A 24738-nucleotide genomic window follows, 5' to 3' on the forward strand; every position below is an offset into this window, starting at 1 on the left:
AATGCAATAATAGAGCCATATAAACATTTTTTCCTCAATTTCCACTAAAACAGTTTTCCTTTTTGAGTGATGCAGAAATAATATGAATTTTTAAATGTTATTATAAATATTGTATTTAAAGTATTTTAAAAAAACAAGATAAATGAAAGGAGAATTTGGCTTAAATTTTTACTCTCTTCAAAGATGTAGCCCCAAAACTTACTACTCTCAAAGCAGTGATGAAAAAAAGGAGGAAATTGTACACTGTAAAATTTTGAATCAATGGAATATGCCATTCCTCTGCTTCCTATGTTCCCTTTCTAGCTACTCATTCTCAAGCCCTTTCAATGCTTTCAAAAATCTCAACCAAACTTAATACCTTAAATAACAGTGTTCCTCAAGGTTCCACACAGAACTCTGTTTAAATTTTATACTTGGTTTATATCCTCTATATTTATGAACTGCCATCCATGCTGACTTGGGTATCTCACAGGGATCTCAAAATCACTGTGATCATTGATGAAAGCTATTACCATCCATCCTGTAATCCAAGCCAGAAAACTGTGCCATTCTATAACCTCCTCCCCCTTATTTTAGTGTCATATACTATCAAATACCAAATGATACCAATATTATCTTCTACACATTTCACAAATGCTTCTTTTTCTCCTTCTTCTATTTTTCTCCTACTATCACCATTATGCTCAATAAAGCTATCATTATCACTAGCTTGAACAATTGCTGCATAACTTTATCTCTGTTCAGTAGATTCAAACCAATCTATTATCAATTTGGTAGAAAGAGTGAGCTCATAAAAAATGCTCTTATAGGGACATATGGGGGGAGTCATAATAGAATGGTTAGAATCAGAATTGCTCTCGTGCTATTAATATCTATAAAATTATTCAGTATATAAGAAAAAACTAATTAAAGAGATTAAATAAACCCAATAAATGGCTCAGAAACTTGAGGTAGGGGAAGCACGCAAGTATTCTTCCTGCAGGTGGTTGAACAGAGTATTGATCTCAGTGGATAAAAGAAATAGAATCTGAGGGGTAGAAAGTTGAGGCTTCTAACGGTTGCTGAAATTGGCAGGTCAGGCCATGGGAAGCAGAGAGATGAAGAGAAAGAGCTCTACAAGTCTTGGGAATTTTACTCCTGTCATTGTCCAGATATTCTATGGAACACACTTTGGGAAAATCCTTTGTGTAATTTTTTGTCATCGTCAACTACTGGTTTCCATAGAGAACCTCCGAGAGGTAAAGTAGCTTGCCTGATATTAAGTGAGTAGTGAGTGATGGGTACAGCTGTAGATCCAGGTACCCATGATGCCTTTGGAGTCAGAAGTCTCAGATACAGATCCAGGACAAATGCAGTACAGGATCTCAATCTGAAAGAGTCACATCTCTTGGCACCCTAGCTACTGGTGCATGTGACTCTCAAGACTGTGCTTTCATTATTTAAAAGTCGTTGTCTTCGTGAGTATATTCTTCTTCCTTGCTTATATTGCATTATTGATTGGTTTCACATTTAAATGGAAACACCAGACAATTGCTTTTGTTAACAAGAGAAAATGCCTTTTAGAGATCCAATTTAGCTTTGACTAGCTTATAGGATACTGTAAGGCAAAGTAAAATACAACAGAGGATATCTTTGTTTTTCCACCCTCTCTATTATATCATTAGGCTTCATTAAATTATTGCAGAATGATACAAAATGAGAGTTAGATGTGTTTCTAGTACTGAGAAAGTAGTATTTTTCAAATAAAATATTAATATTAACCATAAATGATTACTTCTTCAACTTGCTGTGGACTTCAGTAGGAGATTCTTAAAAACAATTTTTTTTTTTTTTTTTTGGTCAAAATGAGAGTTTCAGATTCATCCTTCTTTTTTTTTTCCCCTCTGAAAAATGAACAATATTCTTTCTTGAATGAAACTTCCTTGTATACCATGGTTTATATAAGATGAAAGTTACAGATATGTAATGTTTTATGCACTTGAGATATGTAGATTAAATTTCATTCTATATTGCTTTCTTCAGGGAGCTGTTTTAAAGTTCTATTTAAAATATGATTTGGGGTAAATATTTGCTGTGTCCTCATAGTTAATGATACATTAACTAGCTCAAATTTTACATTATTTAACTTATTTTCAAAATTCTCTTTAGGTAATATGTAGACTGTAAGATTATAAGGAACACACACAGAGGTGCCTGAATGGCCCATTTGGTTAAGGCTGAGTGTCTGCCTTCTGCTCAGGTCATGGTCCCAGGGTCCTGGGATTGAACTCTGCTGTGGGCTCCCTGCTCAGGGGGAAGTCTGCTTCTCCCTCCCCTTCTGCCCCTGCCCCCCTGCTCATGTGCACTCTCTCTAATAAATAAATAAAATCTTAAAAGAAAAAAAAAAGAACCACACACATATACATATGCACAAACAGGGAGTTTGAAATCAATTATTGCAATAATGGTTTGAGACTCCCAAACTAATGCTAATCTGTGTGGTATCTTTGGATTAAAAAAGATGTCCTTCCCCAAAGATAGTTACCTCCCTATCTCTTAGGAAAATTGCAATAAAATTACACATCTATGATACGTACTTTGTACACACAGTCTAAGTGCTTACTATAACCGAGGACTGTAGAATCTGTACAACCATAGACAGCTGGAGTTACTGATTTTCTACTCCCTTAAAGCCAAACTTCACACAGTATTTGATTGATTTGTACTCACTTTCTACCTTGCTATAGCTTTAAGATGTTTTCTTACGTGAGGCAATTTGTGTTTTATTTTTCCAATTGGCCATTTTTCCACCCTGACTATCAAAGGTTAGCAGTCAAATGCCTTTTTTGGTCACAAACAAAATTAAAATTCTGAATTCCCTGCATTCCAAGTAGTGTCCTAGATGGAGCAGTCTGTAAAATTTTACTTGAAACAAACACAAGAAATCTTAAAGGAAGAGATCCAGATGGTTCTTCCTGGATGTGATCATGCTTTAAGAGACCGTTTCTTTGCTTTGCACACTTTATATTTCAATAGATATATTAAAAAAGCCTTTCACAGTTGCCTAAAAAATCTGAATATTTTGGAGTGTTAAAAAATAAGAACAGTCCTTTAGTCACTATTTTCAGGTTAAAATGGAGCAATAAATGTTATTATGCTATTCTGTTGTGTATTCCAAAATTATCACAGCTTTTAAATCCATCAAAAGTTGTAAAGATCCCTATCAGAAACCACCTATAATTCATAAACCCAGATATAAATTTGAAGGGCCCTTGGACATACTTGGTTTGACTGAGCAGAGCATGGAATTGGCCTGAAGTTCTATCCCACTGAGCTATCTTCTTCTATAGTCCATTTGAAACAGAGAAAGATAGTGAACTTTAATAGATATATTCTCATAAAACCAATGACCTCTTATGTGTGATAGGAAATGAACTGGCAAAAACCACTGAGGTATTAAATGTACTACCATGCAAAATGTGCATGCATTTAAATGTACATGCATGCAAAATATACTACACTGGGCTCAAACCTCTTCAAGTCTTCATGCTAAAAATCATGTAAATTTCCTATTTATATATTTATTTATTTTTTTTAAACATTTATTTATTTCAGAGAGAGAGAGAGAGAGTGCAGGAGTGGGAGGAGCAGAGGATGAGAGAACATGTCAGGCAGACTCTGTGCTGAGCACGGAGCCCAACTGAGGGAGCAGGGCTCATTCTCACAACCATGAGACCATGACCTGAGCCAAAACTGAGTTGGACACTTAACCCAATATACCATCCAGGCACCCCTTTTTCTATTTAAACCTCTATGAAATGTAAAGTTATATTGAAAGTATACACACTTCAGAAAGCAGTTTAATTCAACAGATATGTATATCAGAAGTAACATTTTAAATGTGGTAGCCTATGAGGGAACAGCTGAGTGACCACTAGTCAGTGTCTTTCCTGAAGCAAGCCATTAACTTGATCTTGGTCTCTAATATTCTCACCTGTAAGAAGAAAGTTCTAGGCTTGCAATGGTCTACTCTAGCTCTAAGCTTCAATGAATTAAAGTCTTCTGTAATATCTAGCCAGCAGCTACCATTGGGGGAAAACAAGTAGGATGTTCATGAGGTTTTTCTCTTAAGAAGGTTTTAGATGGTCATTTCCAAATCGCAGCAGAGGCAGAATAACTGAACTGTAGGGTTTTATTTTAGAGATCATTAACCCAGTGCCCTGATAGTGTAGACAATAAAGGCCAGACTGGCAGGTGGTCTGCATGATTCTTTTAGGATCTTAAGTCTTAACTTCTAGGCAACACTTAACTTTAAAAGGAGGTGTGTGTCACTCGGCATCAGGGAAATACAAATAAAACCACAATGAGATACCACCTCACACCAGTCCAAATGGCGAAAATTAACAAGTCAGGAAATGACAGATGCTGACGAGGATGCAGAGAAAGGGGAACCCTTCTACATTGTTGGTAGGAATGCAAGCAACTCTGGAAAATAGCATGGAGGTTCCTCAAAAAGTTGAAAATAGAGCTATCTTACGACCCAGCAATTGCACTACTGGTTATTTGCCCTAAAGATACAAATGTAGTGATCTGAAGGGGCACGTGCACCTGAATGTTTATAGCAGCAATGTCCACAATAGCCAATCTATGGAAAGAACCTAGATGTCCATTAACAGATGAATGGATAAAGAAGATGTGGTAATATATACAATGGAATACTGTGCAGCCATCAAAAGAAATGAAATCTTGCCATTTGCAATGATGTGGATGGAACTAGAGGATATTATGCTGAGCAAAATAAGTCAATCAGAGAAGGACAACTATCATATGATCTCCCTGATATGAAGAATTGGAGATGCAATGTGGGGGTTTTGGGGGTAGAAAAAGAACAAATGAGACAAACCATAAAAGACTCTTAATGCCACAAAATAAACTGAGGGGGTCCGGGGGGAGGACGGTAGGGAGAAGGTGGTGGAGATATGGACATTGGGGAGGGTATGTGCTATGGTGAGTGCTGTGAAGTGTGTAAACCTGGCAATTCACAGACCTGTACCCCTGGGGCTAATAATACATTATATGTTTATAAAAAAATTAAAAATTAACATATTAAAAAAGGAGATGTGTGGGTGATGACTTTTGTCTAATAAGAATAGTTGCAAGGTTTCCCTCGATAAATGTCATCACCCCAACCTATTTGGCCTGTTTCTCTTTGGATCAAGAAAAAAAAAATCCCACAATTATATTCCTATCTCTTTAGCCGGTGGGAAGGAAAATTAAGATCTTACATTAAATTATATTGAACATCCCCAGTGTGTCAAAAACTTGTATTATGGAAAAAACCACTCTCTCTGTGAGTACAAAGAAAAACTTTAAGTTTGCCATGTGCAAAGGAGGCTGAAATGCTGGACTAGGAACCATGACCCTTAGACCTCCATGAAGGAGCACCTGGATGGCTTGGTCATGATCTCATGGGCCATGATCTCAAGGGTCCTGAGATTGAGCCCCATCTCAGGCTTCTTGGTCAGTGGGATGTCTGCTTGAAGATCTCTCCCTCTGCTTCTCCTCCCACTGTCTTTCTCTCTCTAAAATAAATAAATAAAACAAAAACAAATTTAGAATGCCACGGAGATTATTTTTTTCAACTTTCCCAAAATGATCTTGGGATCCTAACAGTATATCTTAATTTCCTTCCTCCCCTTATCCTTCCATTTAGTAGTGAGATAAACACAGTATTTCACATCTATTCTTATGTTAGTTAGTATCCAAGATAAAAATCCTTAGAGCCTTTTTTCCCATCTACTAATTCTTTCTCTACCTGGTCATGATGCTTAATAGAGGCATTCCATTCTATTTTCTTCAGATAGAATGTTTTTGATTCAGTGTATTCAATGCTCAAGGCCCTATCAATTCTATTATTTTTCTCCAGTGTTGCAAAATATTTTTATTAATCTACATGGAAATGTACTCCACTCTTTCCCATACTACAAAAGGACTTTTCCTTGACCTCATGATACCCTCTGACTACTGCCTTCATTGATGCTGAACTCCTTAGGAGTGTCTCTTCTCAATGTTACCTATTCCCAACCTGCAATTCAAACTTCTTCAATTTTCTTATCTTTATCAGGATAATCTTTAAACAAACAGCAAGCATAGGTTTTAATATAACAAACACCACGTACCAAAAATGAAATACAACAATTGTTTATTTTTGCTGTTTTTCACATGTGTTTTTCCAGAAATTAAGTCATTATCCTCTTTTACTGATTACATTTTCCTTTTTCCCCTATTCAAATATCAGTGCTTATCCTTACTGTACATTTATTTTTGACACGGTATATATGCATGTATTCCTAAATTGTATATGCATGTATATATATATATAATTAATTTGTGTATTTGTAAAATTTACATAAATAGCATCATACTTTTTATCCATCCCCTTGTGTTTTAGTTATTCTTGACTATTTCCTCTTTTATTACGGATTTTAACAAGAGCTTATCAATTTTCACAAAAAAAAAAACTCTGGAAATTTTTGATTGGAATTATCCTGAATTTATAGATTAATCTGGAGTAAATGAACACCTTTATTAGCTAAATTCCTAAGTACCTTACAGATTTTCTTGCTATTTTTGAAGGGAATATTTTCTAGATTTACGTTTAAATGGCTGTTGCTGATACATAGTGATGGGCCAGCTGGGGAACGGGGGCTCCAAGATGGCGGATCTTTCCGCCAACCCTCTCTAAGATGGCGGACTTTCCCGCCACCCTCACTGCAGCTTCCATGTCACTTCCAGAAAACTGAAACCTTCCACCCAGGAACTTCCCAGCTGGGAACTGCCCATCATGGACACTCCCCACCCCATACTCTCTGATCACCACATACCTTACCATATATGGACGCAAGTCCCTGCGGACCTTGACCAGATTAAAGACCCCTCCAACTCCCTCCCAGTGTTACTTCCCCGACTCTGCTTTCCAGAATCCTCCCGGCATGACTTTCCTGGCTCCCCTGCTCCTGAACCCTGAAACTTCACCAGAGAGTGCCTTTAATAACTCTTGCCTTGCACCCACCTTGCCTGGTGTCATGTATACCTTGCCTGCAAATCTTTACACATGCTATTGACCTTTTTACAGTGAATTTATATGCAATAATTTTGTGAAAAACATAATTAGCTCTAATTTGCTGTATAATTTCATGGATTTTCTATATAATTGATCATACCATGTGGAAATAATGGCAATTTTGTTTTTGTTTATAAGTTCTATATTTCTTTATTTTATGACCGTTTTAGACATTGATTTTTTTTTTAATGGTTCTAGAGATGTTTGTATCCATTTTGTAGTTAGTCAATTTTAATCAGTTAATTTTTTTCTAGAAAAGGTCTCATTGTTTCTAATTCTATCATATTTGTTCAGTTTTCTTTTTCTGGCTTTTGAGATTAGCACATAGTTTGTTTATTTTTAGTTTTTATTTTTTAACTTTTCACATTCCAGACTGTACTTTTCTAAGTACTTCCTGATTAACAACATCCCATGGATTTTTGTAACATAGTACTTTTGTTGTAGTGCAGTTTTAAACATTTCCTAAAATTCAATTAAAATTTAGTTTCTGCCACATGAGATAGATATTTTGTTTTCAATGTGTGATTTCAACTTTCTTAATTTTTTTTTTCATGACAATCTTTATAAAATAAGATTTATATACCAATTCTTGGTCATTTGAAACTTCATTAATGATAATTTAACAAATGTTTCAGTGTGTTTCCAAATAATTAGTATTCTGTGATTGTTGGCTGCAAGGCTCTACATGTGTCCATTCTGTCATGCTTCTTGCCTGTGCAGTACAGCCTTTTCATATATTTAATGACTTTTTTTTTTGCCAGCTTAATCTATTTGCTTCTGAGAGGACTATGTTGAAATTCCCCAATCTGAGTACTAATTTTTCCATTTCTTCTTATGATTCTGTTTTTGCTTTTTTTTTTTTTAAGATTTTATTTATTTGATACAGAGAGAGAGAGATCACAAGTAGGCAGAGAGGCAGACAGAGAGAGAGGAGGAAGCAGGCTCCCCACTGAGAAGAGAGCCTGATGCGGGGCTTGATCCCAGGACCCTGAGATCATGACCTGAGCTGAAGGCAGAGGCTTAACCCACTGAGCCACCCAGGCGCCCCCTGTTTTTGCTTTATATATGTTAAGTGTACACAAGTTTAGGTTTGTAATCCTAACATGTTAGGATTATTCGTCCATATAGTATTAAATAATTACCTCACAAATGCTCTATTTGGGGCATAGAGCTGGTTTGATTAGATATGAATATTACTGATCCAATTTCTTGCTGCTATTGTTAGTGTTAATAGTTGTGTTTTCTACTTACTATGCACAGAGATATATTAGTAATTGTTTAAAATCTGGCCCTCTGAAGCAAAAATCCTGATCTGTAGCATTTGCTTATTTCCCTGTTGTAAATACCGTCAACATGGCAGAATTGAAGCCACCACCATAAGGTCTGCAGTTTGGAGTATAAAGAGTTGTGTATGACTTCTGTTGAGAGCTGGTGAGACTGTGAGCTGGCTATAGCATATCATTAATAGTGCATTTTCTTTGCTTCCTTTTTTTTTTTTTTAATTGAGTACAGTTGACACACAATGTTGTATTACTTTCAGGTATATCATACAGTGATTGGACTAGTTTGAACATTATGCTATGCTTACCATAAGTGTAGTTACCATCTGTCAAGATATAACTCTGTTACAGTATCCATAGATATTCCCCATGTTGTGCCTTTCATTCCTGTCTTACTTTTTCCATAGCTGGATGCCTGTCTCTCTCTGTCCTTTCCACCCATTTTGCCTATCCCCCCACCACTCCCCCAGGCAACCATCCATCTGTTCTCTGTATTTACACGTCTGATTCTGCTTATTGTTTGTTTATTCATTTTTTTAATTGCACATGAGTGAAGTCATATGGTATTTATCTCGCTCAGTCTGATTTATTTTACTTATTTTGCTTGTCTTTTCTTGTTTCCTTCTTTTAATTGGATTAACCAGATTTTCTTATGCTCTTCTTTTCCCTTTCCTGGCATGCAAGTTATATATTTTGTGTTGTTAACTTAGTGATTACCCTTGAATTTTTTAACATGTAGATTGATTTAACAAACTAATCAATATGTCTGTCTTCCTACTGAATAAGCAGTCTTGGGATTACTTTAATTCTGATCCCTTTTCCCTACTTTCATGTCATTTCTGTCTTGTATTTTAGTTCATGCTTTTTAAGCCTTTCCAAATTAGCCAAAATATCATTAATGAAGAATTTTACACTGTATTGTCCTATGTCTACTTGAGTTGTCATTATCACATATTATAGCATCAATTTTCAAACTATGTTCTGTGGATCCCACTGAGATCATAGAGGTATCTTGGAGGCTGCTGTTGTGGGTATGAGAGAGGTCACATTGGCTATGTTCCAGGTTTCCATCTCAACTCTAAATGTCTGCCTCTTTTTCCTATGTGTTTTATTCCTATACTCTTTTTTTTTGAATTTAGGTATAACTAACATATATAATAAAAATCACAGATTTTTGTATAGAGTTTTGACAAATGTGTATACACCCACTTAACCACTACCATGTAAAAGATAAAGTCACCATTCAATATCTGAAACAGATACACACACACACACAGACATACACAGACACACATACAAATGAACTTACTGCTTTTTTAAGGTGGGGCAGCTCTGCTGGTCAGCCACTTTCTAAGCAGAGAGGAATATCAGTCTTATATAGCAAGTCTGGGAAGCATGAAGCTCAGTGATCACTGAAGTTTGGAGACAGGAGTGATTTAACATTATTGTACATAAATGATTATTTGGGTAAGCCTGTTGTTGATTGCCTAGCACTTATAATCATGTTCCCTGGAATGAATCTCTTTCTCATGGGCTACCTTTCAGAAGTAAAAGCCTTCTGCTGGTTGTTTGGCTTGCATAACCATATTTACTGAAGTGAGTTGTCATTGGTTGAGTAAACAAATTTAAAACTGGCTCCAGTGGTTAATTTTTCGATGACTAGAAAGCTGTCACTTCTTTATTAAGCAAGTTAAAAATGAGTTGTGATTCAACTATATTTCAATAATAACATTTTCTTAAAAATGATTTCTTATTACTCTATTACCTTGGCAACAGAAGATCAGTGTTTTTTTAGAGGGTAGGCAAGTTTTTACTCATGGTACCCCCTTTTGGTTCTTTCACACCCAAGTAGAGTGAAGACCATCATAAATTGCTCACATCTTGACCACTGGTGTTGATTCTCCTTGAAGATGAGATTTGTTTTCAGATCTTTTTCAAGGTGAGGTTTATTTGTGAAGGTGTGATTTCTGGTTTGATTATTGGTCAGCATGATGATATGCTGCTTTTGTCTTTGTGCTTTTTGTTGAATCATCTACCAGAGCAGAGACTATATACAGGCACTTAACATTTATGGAAAACATGTATGAAATAACTGTAAGAAAAACAAAACTAACTGTGGGCAGAAAGGCACTGTAGAATCAATCCATGGTTTTCCAGGCTTGATTATAAAAGCAGATCCCAGTGACTCTCTAAGTCTACTTTATTGAGATAGCCAAGTCGACTTTCTTTTTCACCTAGATACAGGTTGATTCATTTCATGGCTCCTGTTATTCAGATACAATAAGGTATGCTAACAAAGGCATAGATTTTCTCTGGGTGGCTAAAAGAAAATCCTTTGCTATTCAATTATTTTTATAAGGAATTTGAACTTACTTTTGTGTGATGTTACTTATTGCCAACATTCAAGTTATGCACCAAACTTTTTTGCCCACGTTACCTAATTCTTCTATGATCTGTTCCATTAGTTGTTATTTCTCCACAAAGGATTTCATACCTTTAGGCTCTTTGTAAGTCCAAAATTCAACAGAAGATACTGAGGAATCATCTTCTGTAGTAACCTAATTGATAGTCTTCTTAGAGAACAAAATACGTGGTTCTGTGTAAACATTGAAGAGCCTTTATTTTCTTCTTGAACAAAGAACACAGGAGCTGCTAGAGAAAACAATTTTTATGAAGCTATAAATATATTGTCTTTAGGATTTTGTTAAGATGAACAGTCAATTTGGCATCCCAACTATATCCCCTTCTCATGCTCTCACTGTGTATTATCTACAAGAAATTCATTATTAACGAAGTCAGTGTAACATATCTTTATATATGTAGTTTTTCAAATTGGGTGACCGGCAATAGCTAAGAGTAGCTATTAAAGAGTTAGGGTAGTGATTAACTATAGGAAATCTTAAATATAAACAAGTTTGTATTGTTAATCACAAGAGTATAAAATTAAACTTGGAAGAAATACAAATACAAGGTTAATGAACAAAAATATGCAAAAGAGAGTAGAATAGTGGGTGGTTTCAGGTATTTTAGAGAATTTGCTTCTGATGGTTTTGACTGTGATCTCTACTCTGTATAGTCATTGCTTATTCTGAGGATCTTGGGTCAGCAGTACACGTGTGTGGTTTTTTCTGAAGACCTCCTGTGATTAGAATTTGGTTGGTATAACTTACCCATTCTCTTAGTATCTTTGTGCTTTTCTAGAGGTTTCACAATAATGAAGACAGTGAATATTTATTTTTAAAAATTTTTTATTTGACAGACAGATCACAAGTAGGCAGGGAGACGGGCAGAGAGAGAGGAGGAAGCAGGCTCCCTGCTGAGCAGAGAGCCTGATGAGGGGCTGGATCCCAGGACCCTGGGATCATGACCTGAGCCAAAGGCAGAGGCTTAAACCCCAGGTGCCCTGACAGTGAATATTTTTAAACAAGGGACAAATCCTTACAGATTCATGAATACCTGTGCTGATAGAATGGTCCCTTTTTACTGGATAGAATAGTTAGAATGTCGTACATAGCAAATGGGATATTCAGTATCTTTTAGCCACGATCTGTGCTGTGGCTCTTTTAACAAGGGAATGTTCCAACTTTCCAGAAAATAATCGTGCTGTTATTTGCAAATATACATCACCCAGAGGGAAGTCATTATATAAAATTCATCTGAAAATGCTTGAATATGGGTGCTTGCATGGTTCAGTGGGTTAAGCATCTGCTTTCAGCTCAGATCATCATCCCAGAGTCCTGAAATGGAGCCCCACCTCTGGCTCTCTGCTCAGCAGGGAGCTTCCTTCTCCCTCTGCCCCTCCTCCCCTGCTCTTATATGCTCCCTTTCTCAAATAAATAAATATAATCTTTTTAAAAATGCTTAAATAGGGGTACCTGGGTGGCTCAGAAGGTTAAGCCTCTGCCTTCGGCTCAGGTCATGATCTCAGGGTCCTGGGATCAAGCCCCGCATCAGGCTCTCTGCTCGGCAGGGAACCCGCTTCCCCCTCTCTCTCTGCTTGCCTCTCTACTCGCTTGTGATCTCTGTCTCTCTGTCAAATAAATAAGTAAAATCTTTAAAAAAAAATTAAACATTTAAAAAATGCTTAAATATTTTCTCAGAGAACATTCCAGTCTTCTCTTGCCTTTACACTTTTTCCAGGATTATGTTAGCTACAGATAAGGCTATATTTTGTTATCCTTATATATTTTCACTACCGGTGTTTAATATCATAGTCATTTTGTCTTTACTGTGATGGATCATCTTCTGGAGGATTTTGACAGCTGTTCAGGTTTTATCAGATACTACCAGGTGGCCATCCTGGCTTTCCCAAATCAGAGCCATATGGATCTTTCAATATAATGGTTCTCAGTGTTTCTTTTCAGAATTTAGGACACAAGTTTAGAATAACTATGATGGAATTTTGAACCTCTCCATGGATTTGACTTTATTTTTTATAAGAGATTTTTATGTAATGACTTAGGGCGGGGCAGACTGTTAAACAGGATGATCTGTTAAACATGTCATCTGTGTCCTCTGTGTGTATAGGGTAGAGTCAGTGATTTGACATGTCCTAGAGAGGGCAGTCATTGGGGTTTGTCACGTGAATGGATCTGACTTCTGGTAAAAAACTGAACCCTACAAGATGGAATAGACTTACTATTGTATGTTCAACTTGATCTTTTAATTTTAAAAATAAAGCAAGCCACCCCTAGCACAACAATAAGAACAAAAACAGCAAACCAGGATTTGGTTAGAAAACGTCCAAATGATCAGTTCTTGTCATGGAACACCTAGAATTCAGATACTAATCGTGAGATTTTCCTTCTTTGGGCAGGGTAAAAGAATTGCTGGGCTGAGGATGTTATATCAGTGCCCCTGGTACCATTATGGTTGAAAGGGGATCAAAGTATGATAGATGAAGATTTCTTTTACAACCTTAAGGCTGTAATTTCTCTAAGTTTAAAATGTGTCAGAGTTTAAGAAACTCATAATTTAGCTCAGAAAGTATGCAGAGAATGGATATAAATGCATGTGATTTGGGAAGGATAATAAATATATATATATATATATGTATATGTATGTATCTTTCATTGGGAATGACAACCTCGTATGCTTACAAGAAATTGTAAAAGGTCCCCATAGTCTTCTGTTTGGCAAAAATCTCTAGAACATAGAGTAAACAATAATGATATTCTACTTATAATGAGCTCACAAACCTTGCAGATACATACGAGTATACAAACATACACAGTGTTTGATAACTGAGAAATTTTTTCTCATTTTGCTATTTGATTATTCAGGAAAGAAACATATTTTCTACTGTTAATTCACTTCTCATGAGATTGTAAAGAATTGTTCAGATTATGGAGATGTAGCATGCTGCTATGGCATTTTACCCACATATTTGCATAAATACTTGCTCTTCTTAGAAATATTAATAAATGTACAGATCTTTTTAATGAAACCACTATAAATCTCTGTTTTCTAGCTTTAGTAAATTTTATATTTTAAATTGTTAGTCTTTTTTTTTTTTAAAGATTTTATTTATTTGTCAGAGAGAGAGAGAGGGAGAGAGAGAGAGTATAGGCAGACAGAATGGCAGGCAGAGGGAGGGAGAAGCAGGCTCCCCGCCGAGCAAGGAGCCCGATGTGGGACTGGATCCCAGGACGCTGGGATCATGACCTGAGCCGAAGGTAGCTGGTTAACCAAGTGAGCCACCCGGGCGTCCCTAAATTGTTAGTCGTAAGCTAATAAAATTGCATATATGTATGATAGCAGTGTACATTTTACATTTGACAGAGCTTAAATTTTTTTGATATGCCATATTATTTACCCTCCCCACCCCCAAACAAGAACAAAATAAGTGACAACCACAAACATGTAAAGTCTAAATTGTAAAAGCAGTTTGGTAAAACTGTCCTTTTTTCTTTATAGAAAAATTAGAAAAATCATCTTAATTTGTAATACAGGGATTCTTCTACTTTGTAAAGCATACATTTTTATGCATAGTATTTGAATAATTCTAATTCTTTCACTGCAAATATAATGCTTCAAAAATCAATAGCAATGATTACTTAATGTCAAAATGTATTAGTGAAACAATGTCATCGTATCATAAAAGAAAATTTTGGTGGTGCCTGGGTGACTCAGTTGGTTAAACGACTGCCTTCAGTTCAGGTCTTGATCCCAGGGTCTGGAATCGAGCCCCATATCTGGCTTCCTGTTCAACGGGGAGTCTGCTTCTCCCTCTCCCTTTGCCTCTCCCCCTACTCCTGCTCTGTTCCTCGTTTTCTCTCTCTCAAATAAATAAATAAAATCCCATTTTTTTAAAAGAAAATTTTTAACATTTTCAGTCATCTAGCTCAAGATTTCAGAATCTTTTACCCTAGACGTCTTAGTGTCATGGTGAAAATATGAAGATCTAAAAGCCTGATTGTGCTGCTGTAGGGTAGGTGGGATGGCAGTCCTCAATAGGGGAGCACAATTTGAAAAGCTTTGGTCCAAAACATTCAAGCCTCAGGTAAAAGGAAAATGCTGCATGGACAAAGTAGTGTTAGCAAAAATTCAGTGCCTGGAAATTATTGCTGAGGCACCTATAATTCATTAGAAAACATTTTTTAAATTTCAGTAGCTTATGCATATGAGGGAATTGTGATAGAGGAAGGAGACAAATTTAAAAGGAATGAGTTTTCTTTGGTGCAGATAGAGTTAATTCATCATAAGCCAGTATCAAATTTGCACAGTAAAATTCATAGACTGATATCTTCATACCATAAATCCCAAATCCTGAGTTACGTTAGAGTTCCCAACTCCTCCCCCCACCAAATAAAATTCAGCAAGTGATTTAGTATCAGTGACTAGTTCCTTTACTTGAAATGGTTTCTCAGATTACTTGGCATGTTGCCAGTTGTGTGGCATAGCACAATTAGGTAAATTTGGATGTCTCCTCAGATACCAAGGTGAAAAAAATGGCATACAGGGCATCCCTGGCATGTGAAAGGACAGGACAGGGGCAGGGGATGGCAGTGCAGGGGAACATCAGAGTGAAAGACTCCAGACAGAAAAGAGAGGTCAGCTCAGCAAAGCACTATGGACAGACCACAGTGGGGTTCAAATCTTGAATTCAAGAAATGCACTTTAGCCTATTTCCTACTTGGTTCCTAATAGGTAAAACAAAACGGGGATAATAATTGTAGCAGCTTGTAGGGTTCTATTGTGAATACAGAATACAGACAGTATGAGATATCACCTCTCTCATGGCTCCAAACCACAAGGAAGACAGAAAGACTGAAACAGGACTCAAGAGCTTTGGAAATAAATTTCACTCACTTTGCAATTTTGTGTAGGCTTGACTCAGTCCCAAAGTGGAAATATCAGAGAACTCTGTTTTCTAGTATCAAATGCAGTGGGGAAGGAGGCAGAAGAATGTGGATCTAGCAAAGATCTAGCAAAGCTGATGGATGATTCCCCAACTTGAAGATAATTAGGAAAAGAAAAGACAAGATCAAGAGTCTTTTCAAGGAACCAGAAAAAAATTAAGTGCTTTGTTGGAACTGAAGCACTGCCTCTGAGATACTTGTACATTTCTTTCCTGGAGAACTAATGGTCAGATCTTTAGATCAGGAGCTCAGGATGTGAGAAACCCAATGAACAGTTGTTTAGGGCATCAGTCTTCTGAGAAACTTAGATCCAGACCTTCTGGCTCATCTCTATGGTAAGTAGTGTTTCCAAGTGTCTTCAGTATAGAACTCAATGCCTGCTTCCTGTGACTGCCCTTCAATAAAATCTCTAATAATAATATGTATTTCTCAGAAAACAGTTGAATGTTATTTATGAACTCTCATGATCGATCCTACATTGGGATCAAAGAAATATTTGATAAGTCTGAGATAAGAACCATTATGGTATGGTATACAGCAATGCCAAGTTCTTCATGACTTTGCTATTAAGAGATGCCTTAATTTGTTCAGTTTAAGAAGTTGTCTTAGAAAGTGATTTAAATCAATCCTCATTTTTTCTCTGTTCTATTGAAAAGTCCCCAAAGACACAAAAAGTAAGCCTGTTATCTGAAAACTTGACGGTTCAGCTATAACTCTATTTTAATAAAAACTGTATAATGGTGAGCTAAAAAAAAAATATTCAAGCTCATTTCTCCTGGGAGACATGAAGTTGAGCTTAGGAGCAAAGGATTTCAGGAAACATTTAGACTAATTTTCCCAGCTAGTAGGGTGTACTGGAAAGCTGTACAGTGAGAAGTTAGAGAATTGTTTAGCATCCCTTGCTTGGTATGGCTATACTGCTGTCTTCTATCTCATACACAAAAATCCTCTGGTAAAATGACAACAGCTGAGTTCCATTGCAGATTAGGAATATTTAATGTTATCACCAAATGCTATGAATAGTAGCTTTTATTCTAAGAATAAAACTTTTTAAAAATTTCATACATTTAGTGTTATGTTTGGAAAATGACTAAGGGTCTACAACCTGTTTGCTACTTTTTCTTTGGGAAATGCTCAACTTTAATGTTATTTGCATTTGAGGACTCTATGAAGGTGCTTGGGTAAAATGCTCACAAATTTCAGAATTCTTTTCTTTTTATCTTAGCATATGTGCTGCTGAAGCAAGCACAAATTCCCTTGTTTTGAAAACATCGGATACAATGTAGATATAAAGCTTTTGCTCCTTGAGAATGCAAATATATATCTTGAGGCACACAACAAAAATCACGAACATAAAAATCAGTATGATCAGTTAAATCATACTGTGGTAAGACAATTGAAAATTACATTACTGTTTAGGAAAACGATTCTGTTTGAGAAGAGATCTAGAAAAAGCTCCTATGGGTGGATAGGGGAATAGGGACTCCTAGAGACATTCATTTAGAGAGTTGACCTAAAAAGGGAAAAAAATTCTTTAGGGATTGTGGCAGGAATAAGTCTACCCCATACTTGTTCTGTTCAAAAACACAAAACTTGGATCCATTTCGTATTTGTTTAAGAACTAGTCACTCTTCATAGAGTTAAGTGCTTATAAAGTAGTTCCTCTTGAGCAAGGATTTTGTCTTGCATGTTCTTATAACCTCCCTTATACTTAGGTCTGTACTTGTTATATGTGTACTTATGCACTTTCTGATTTGAGACTTTATGACACCATTTCACCATTACTCCTCTTAACTCAAATGGAAGTAGTCTTGATTCTTCTTTTCCTTTAAGGACAGTTTTCCTTTAAATGAATCAACTTATTTGTACTATTATGCACAGCAGAAAATTGATTATTCTCATTGAAACATTGTTTGTGCCATGAAAATTAAATGAATTCCCTTAAGGAATCCTAGAAATAGGTATTGATTGAAAAATGACAATAAAGAAAAAACCTCTAGATCAATAAAAGAAATCAAAATGTAAGACTCACAGTTAGATGTCATACTGATTAGAATATATATTATATGAAAAATGAACTCCAGAGTCTCCTTCAGTAGCCCATACAAGTAGGTACCTTGACAAAAGGAGTGACCTGGTGGTTTCCAAAGGGATTTCAAAGATATGAAAATTTTAAGATACAGTTATTTTGTTCAGAAAGAAGGGAGAATAACTTCCTTTTCTGTTCCCTGGTGTCATTGTAGGCAATTAGAAGAAGAAAGAATGAATATATTAATCTAAGCTTGTACATAAATACCTTGCTCTCTCTCTCTCCCTTCTTCCCTCAGTTAATTAAGGTGGTGTTCTGGGATTAGGGAAGGTATTGGCCCTTTAGAAATAAGGTGGAAGGTATTCAGAGCTTCATTATTATTTAAGTACTCAAAGTTTCTTGGAAACAATGATATGAGCCATTTTCTTAGTCTACCTATAAGGATTGTTTGCCGTTTAGTGGTCAGGGTGTCTTAGTACATATACCCCAATGACCTACACTGTATTGTGACACGATTGAGAAACAAGTTTTATTATAGTAATTATTTGTGGTTGTTCATTATAGAAATTAACCTTTTCACACTAATACATGTGCCTATTATGTGTGAGTCATTGATCTAGGACGTAGGGATAGATCAGAGAAAAAAAAATATGACCCTTCTTTTATAAAACTAGCCGTCTGAAATAAAGAGAAGATAGTGGACAAAGAAACAAATATAAAACACACACCAGATGCAGTGAAGTTCTAGCAATAATAATAAAGCACAGTTAGAGAGTGATGTTGAGAAGCAATTTTATGTTTGAACAGAGAACTAAAAGAAGTAAAGAACCATGCATATATGTGGAAGGCAAGGGGGAAGATTCCGGGGAGACTATTAATGACAGATAAGCTGGTTTGGGAGTGAGCCTGCTGTGTTTGGGGAGGGGGAAAAGAGGTCATGTTACTGAGGGATCTTATTGGAGAGGGAGATTGACTAGACATAAAGCCAAAGTAGTAGTGATGTGGCCAGGTCCCTTAGAGCCTTGTAGCCCATTAGAAGGACTTTATATTTTACTTTAGTTGAAACTTGAGACCATCAGAAGGTCTTCAGGAAATCAATGGCATGTTCTGCCTTAGGCTTTAGGGAAATCAATCTGGCTGTTTTGTGGAAAATAGAACAAAAGGAAACAACAGTCGAATTGAAAGGTTCCACTAAAAGACACATTCCCCTATACCAGATTTACTCTCTATCCTTTTCTACCTTATTCTATGCCTATGTGGCCCTATGGATCACATCAAAATGCTCTATTGACAAATGGCAGAAAAGTGAGTAAATTCAGGATATTTATTCCTCAGTCTTCCTTCTCAAGAGCGATTGCCTCCAGCTGGCTGAATTCCTAAGTCAAGATTTCAATCCTGTCAAGCAACCCTCTCAGGCCTATAACAACAGCCCTCTTCCCTTCCCTCTTCAGGTTGAGGAGTGGGATTGAGCCCCGTGTTTACCATCTCCTGGGTAGTGCTCAATCCCTTGTGTTTTCCTACATTCTTCCAACTTCTTGGTCAATGGCTTGGACTAGGGTTATAGTCATTGACCTAGTGAGAAGTCATATTTCAGACATGTTTTGAAAGTAAAGTTGGCAAAATATCTGATGATTTGGATATGTATGTGTGAAAAAGAGGCAATGAAAAGTTAGAAAATAGGACAAAAGTGTAAGGGCCTATTTAGCCAGAGCAGCTCCATCCGGTTAAACAGTGATTTTGTTGTTTATGCAGTAAAACTTAAACTGACCCTGCCCCCCTCCCCCACCAAAACTTACTTAAAAACAAGTCCGGGGAAACTAGTCCCAGGTAACAAAACCCAAATACAAGGGTGGGTCAGGCCAGGTGGAGGTATCCAATCAGTGGGGGTGCATACTGTCTCCCTAGGTACCAAGGAGTATGGACCCCGCCCTTTGGGCGCCTTTTGGACGCCAATTCTGACCAAGGTGATAGGCTAGCTCAAATATCTACTAGGGTAAATTGTGATTCGGTTGGCCAACCGTTTGTGACCTAGCATGACTGTGCAGCTTTCTCTGTGTGTTACAATCTCATTGGCCTCCTGTGTGTGGCCAGACCCTACCACATGGCCCTTGCGCTTTAAAAGTTAGTCGGTAAGGCAGGGAGAGGTCGCCTCTTTGTAAGAGAGGGCCCTGGCTGGTCAGTTTGATTCTCTATGCTTGGTGCAAAATAAAGTTTTGCTTGACCTTCACTTTGTATCAGTCTTATTCCTTTTGATCATGGATCCCACAAAAAGGAAATGTGTCTATTAGAATATCATTATTATTACTGCAAAAGAAGGGAATCATGATGGTTTTTAGCGTTCAGTGAAATGTTGTTGGGGAGAAAGATCTTCCTCTGTCCTGTGGTCCTTCTAGCTGGACTTAGTGTTGGGTCCCCATGTTGTGGCCCCCAATAATGGGTCCGTGATTAAAGGAGCAAGGCTAATACAAAGTGAAGGTCAAGCAAAGCTTTATTTTGCGCCAAGCATCAAGAATCAAAAGACTGGCTGGGGCCACGCCTCTTACAGAGAGTGCGTGCCTCCCTGCTTTCCAGACTAACTTTTATAGAGCAAAGGCCCTGTGGTTGGGCCTGGCCACACACAGGTGGCTAATTGAATTACAATTCACCCCACAGTAGCTGTGTGAACTAGCCTATCACCTTGGTAGCTAGGAGACAGTATGCACCCCCACTGATTGAATGTCTCCACCTGACCTGACCCACCCTTGTATTTAGGCCTTTATCTCCACTTGACCTAACCCACCCTTGTATTTGAGCGATTACCTGGAACTGGTTTCTCGGACTTGCTTGTAAGTATGTTCCCCTGGAGGGGGCAAGGTCAGTTTAAGTTTTACTGCATAAACAACAAAATTGCAGTTCTACCGAGTTGGGGCCGCTCTGGCTGAATAGGCCCTTACACTTAGAATCAAATTGACATGAGACAGATTAATAAGAGAAAATAAAATTTAATAGCTTACATAGGAGGAATCCACATAGACATGAAATTCCAACGAAAATGAGGCAGCAGCGTGAAACTTGTGTGAGCTAAGGAGAGGGAGAGGTTCTGAAGACACAAAGGGGAGGAAGCCATTAGCAGGTAGGTGAAAAGATGTTTTACAAAAACAAAGTTTGCCCTATTATGCAGATAAGTTTCTTAGGTAAAGCAGAATTTGTAATAGCTCTCCTTAACAATGTAAATTTAGGCAGTGGAAGATCAGGAAGAGAGCTTTTCCTGCATCTGCTGGGTTTTGATTATTTTTTTTTATTATGTTTAGTTAGCCAGAATATAGTACATCATGTTTTGTTATAGTGTTCAATGATTCATTAGTTGCATATAACACCCAGTGCTCACTCGATGTAATATTCATGCCAGAATGGCCCATCTTGGGGCTGCCTGCCCTTGGTCCCTACATTGTTTGCCTGAAAACAAGTCCAGACAGATTCATTGATTCATTTGCCTTTTCATGCCATGTAATTAACTCTTAGCTGGTCAATCATACTCTTCTTTTTTTTTAAAATTAATTATTTATTTATCTGACAGAGAGATCACAAGTAGGCAGGAAGGCAGGCAGAGAGGGAGGAGGAAGCAGGCTCCCTGCTGAGCAGAGAGCCCAATGTGGGGCTCGATCCCAGGACCCTGGGATCATGACCTGAGCCGAAGGCAGAGACTTAACCCACTGAGCCACCCAGGCGCCCCCAGTCATACTCTTCTAATCTAGTATTTTATTTAATGTGAACCTCAGGATATTAACATAATAACATTTTAAAATAACTATTTATTACATGCATCTTATATCTGTATACATTTTATTATATATTATATATATACATACATGCATGCATATTTTACTTTTATTTTTTAGAAAGTAAAAATTCGGTTTATCCATCTGTTTATGACACGGTACACAAGAGGCCAAGTGTTTCACATCACAGAATGCACTTCCAACTCCTTGGGCTATTCCTTTCTTTGGCTCAAAGGAAAGACTAAATGTGAGAAGCAGGCAGTGCTTAGGCAACTGAAATAAAGATGGGGAGGGGGGCAGTAAGAACATCATCCCCACAGGGATGGGCACAAGGGGATATTAGTCACAGGCTATTTTCTAGAACTGTTAGCTGGAAACAAAGGAGCACCCCTCCTGGATGCTCATGCCATTGTGGGCTTCAGTCATCCCCACCAGGCAGGTATAAGCAGCACTTTCTAGTAGTCGCCCTTGGTGTCTTGCTGGGTGTGGTAGTTCAGGGACTTGTCATACTCACTCTTGAATCGACACCTAATTTTTAACATGTCCACTTCCCTGCAAGAGACCATGATTCTAATCCAGACTTTATTGCAAGTCTCCTTGCCTTTCATGGAATTGTCAGCAAAATACAGGGGCTTGTTCTGAATGCACTGGACTGGTTCAGGAAAGCATCTTCCAGGTCTCCTTTGACCTCCTTCTTGAGGCTTTCCAGCATGTCATAAGGGCTGTAGCTGTTAAACACTTAAACACCTGCCAAATACTTTCTGGAGGTGACAGTCTGCTCGGTCACAATGCTGATCCACTTGGTTACATCAGTTCTTTTCCTCTTCACCCCAGCATCATGGAGATCCCAGGCATCTTGGTCAATCAGTTCATAATCAATGACAGAGCCATCTTCTGCTCTTTTATGCTTTGCGAGGACAACCATCAGCTAGCAGAAGTCATCAGATATGTCAGAAATGATGTCCTTCTCCAGATTAGTCTTGTATATTTCCTTGTAGACTGTTAATTTCCTGAAGCTCTTGGCTGGTCTTTGAGCATATGGTTTCAGTGAGGGAGTCCTCATCAGTCCCCAGCCTCATGGAGGCTTTGCCTTGAGAAGCATTATACTGAACAGATGTTTTCAGTAAGCCCCAACTCACAGTCTCCAAGTGGCCAGACAAGGCCAACTTCAGTACTGATATAAGCTCCTTGTTGGTCCTTCTCTGGTAGGTGAAGGCAATATCCTGTCTGAGTTCATTTCTCTGGTTGGTCAGATATTGAAAATAATGAGCTCATCCACATCTTTGCTCTTGATGGCTGTTTCAATGTCAGAGCATCACACTCAGTGTCCAAATTAGTGTATGCTTTGACCTGTGTGTACTTGGGGGCGTGATCATCCTTCAAGCTGAGCTTGCAGAGAATTCTGTGAACAGCAGACATTTTGAAAGAAACTGGGCCACGTGTTGAGAGCCATGAGCGTCCCTAGTTGTGCAGCCACGCGCACATTTTACTGTTATATGCCTATTATATACATACAACAACACAGCACAAAATCTATAGTTGTATATTTTATATGTAAGTACATATACATAGATATGCACACACATATAGAAATGTAGAACAAATGGAAGTAAATAAAAATAGAATATTTAATAGAAATAAAAATATGCATTTGTCAGGAATGAGGAAAAATGTAGTATTTCTATATGCAACAATATGGATGCATCTTCATGTTACTGATGCTGGGCATAGAGAACACATGTTCCATGCTTCCATTTATTTATTTATTTATTTTAAAAGATTTTATTTATTAATTTGACAGAGAGAAATCACAAGTAGATGGAGAGGCAGGCAGAGAGAGAGAGAGGGAAGCAGGCTCCCTGCCGAGCAGAGAGCCCGATGCGGGACTCGATCCCAGGACCCTGAGATCATGACCTGAGCCGAAGGCAGCGGCTTAACCCACTGAGCCACCCAGGCGCCCCCCATGCTTCCATTTAAATAAAATTCCAAGCAGACAAAACTAATCTGACTTCTATAACCATACACTGATGAATGTTATTCCTTAGCATGATTAAACTACAACTTATGTATCCATACCGTCATTGATGGATGTTTTGGGTTGTTTCCAGTTTGGGTTATTACAGAAAATGCTTGTATGAACATCCTTTGACATTTCTTATGGGGATTATAATGTCATTTAAGTTTTCTAAGTGGTTGAGCCAATTTACGCATCTACCAGCAGTGCCTAAGAGTAACAAGTTCTCTAATTCCTCGCCAATACTTCATCTTATCAGTCTTTTTAATTATAGACAGCCTGGTATGGATGTGTATATTTCGCTCTGATTTTAATTTACATTTTTCAGATGACAAATGAGATTGAGAATATATAATATGCATATTGGCTGTTTGGATAAACTGTTTTGTGAAGTGCCAGTTCGATTGTTGACCTTGCAAATCCATAGCTTAGAAGGGAATAGGGCCCTAGGAATATTTTTATGGAAAATTTCGAGGCTTCTTTTCAATGGAACCTTCCTCTGCATTACTCTGTCCCCCAAACTCCACCTACTTCAGCATCCCCAAATTAGATTTCTTTTTCTTCTACCCAGTGATACTACCACTCTGCTTGGCCTCTATTTTCCTTGTCCATATTCAGAAATATTTTGGGGAAGAAATCTTGGGTGAATATGAGCTAATACTGTGCTTTCTAACTTTCATAATTCTTAGCCCCATGTTGGTTGCCATCCTTTGCCTGAAATAGTTCTATATTATTGTATAGATATAATGATGGTTTATGGTGGAAGGATGAGTCTGATACCAGTTACTCCACGGTGACTGCAACCAGTGGTTTTCAGATATTTTTTGTTATTCTATTTGTTCCGATTTTACTTTTATTTTTATTTTTTTAGTTTGTATGTTCTCTGGCGATTTTCTCAGGTTATCCTGGAGCTTATAACACTCATCCTTAATTTATTAGCCTGGAATACAAATTAGTATTTTTCCATTTTATGGTAATGATTGAACCTTCAGCCTTTAAGCTGCATGTATTCCCCTCTAATCTTTATGTTATTGTTGCCATGTGTTTTCATTCTGCATATAGTTTTCACTGTGAGGTTTATCATTACTCTTTAGAAAGTAAATGATTTATTATACTTATCTACATATTTATACTATCTAGTATTTTCTTTTTCCCTGTAATTCTACTTTTTGAAGTAAGATTATTTTCTTTCTA

At 37.4% G+C, this 24738-nt stretch overlaps 1 pseudogene; it reads right to left on the minus strand.

The window, feature by feature from the left end:
* Positions 1-21948: 21948 nt before the first annotated feature.
* Positions 21949-22985, minus strand: LOC122898846 (annotated as a pseudogene).
* Positions 22986-24738: the final 1753 nt, after the last annotated feature.

This window comes from Neovison vison, chromosome 1 (assembly GCF_020171115.1).
Source record: "Neovison vison isolate M4711 chromosome 1, ASM_NN_V1, whole genome shotgun sequence".
Taxonomy (NCBI): domain Eukaryota; kingdom Metazoa; phylum Chordata; class Mammalia; order Carnivora; family Mustelidae; genus Neogale; species Neogale vison.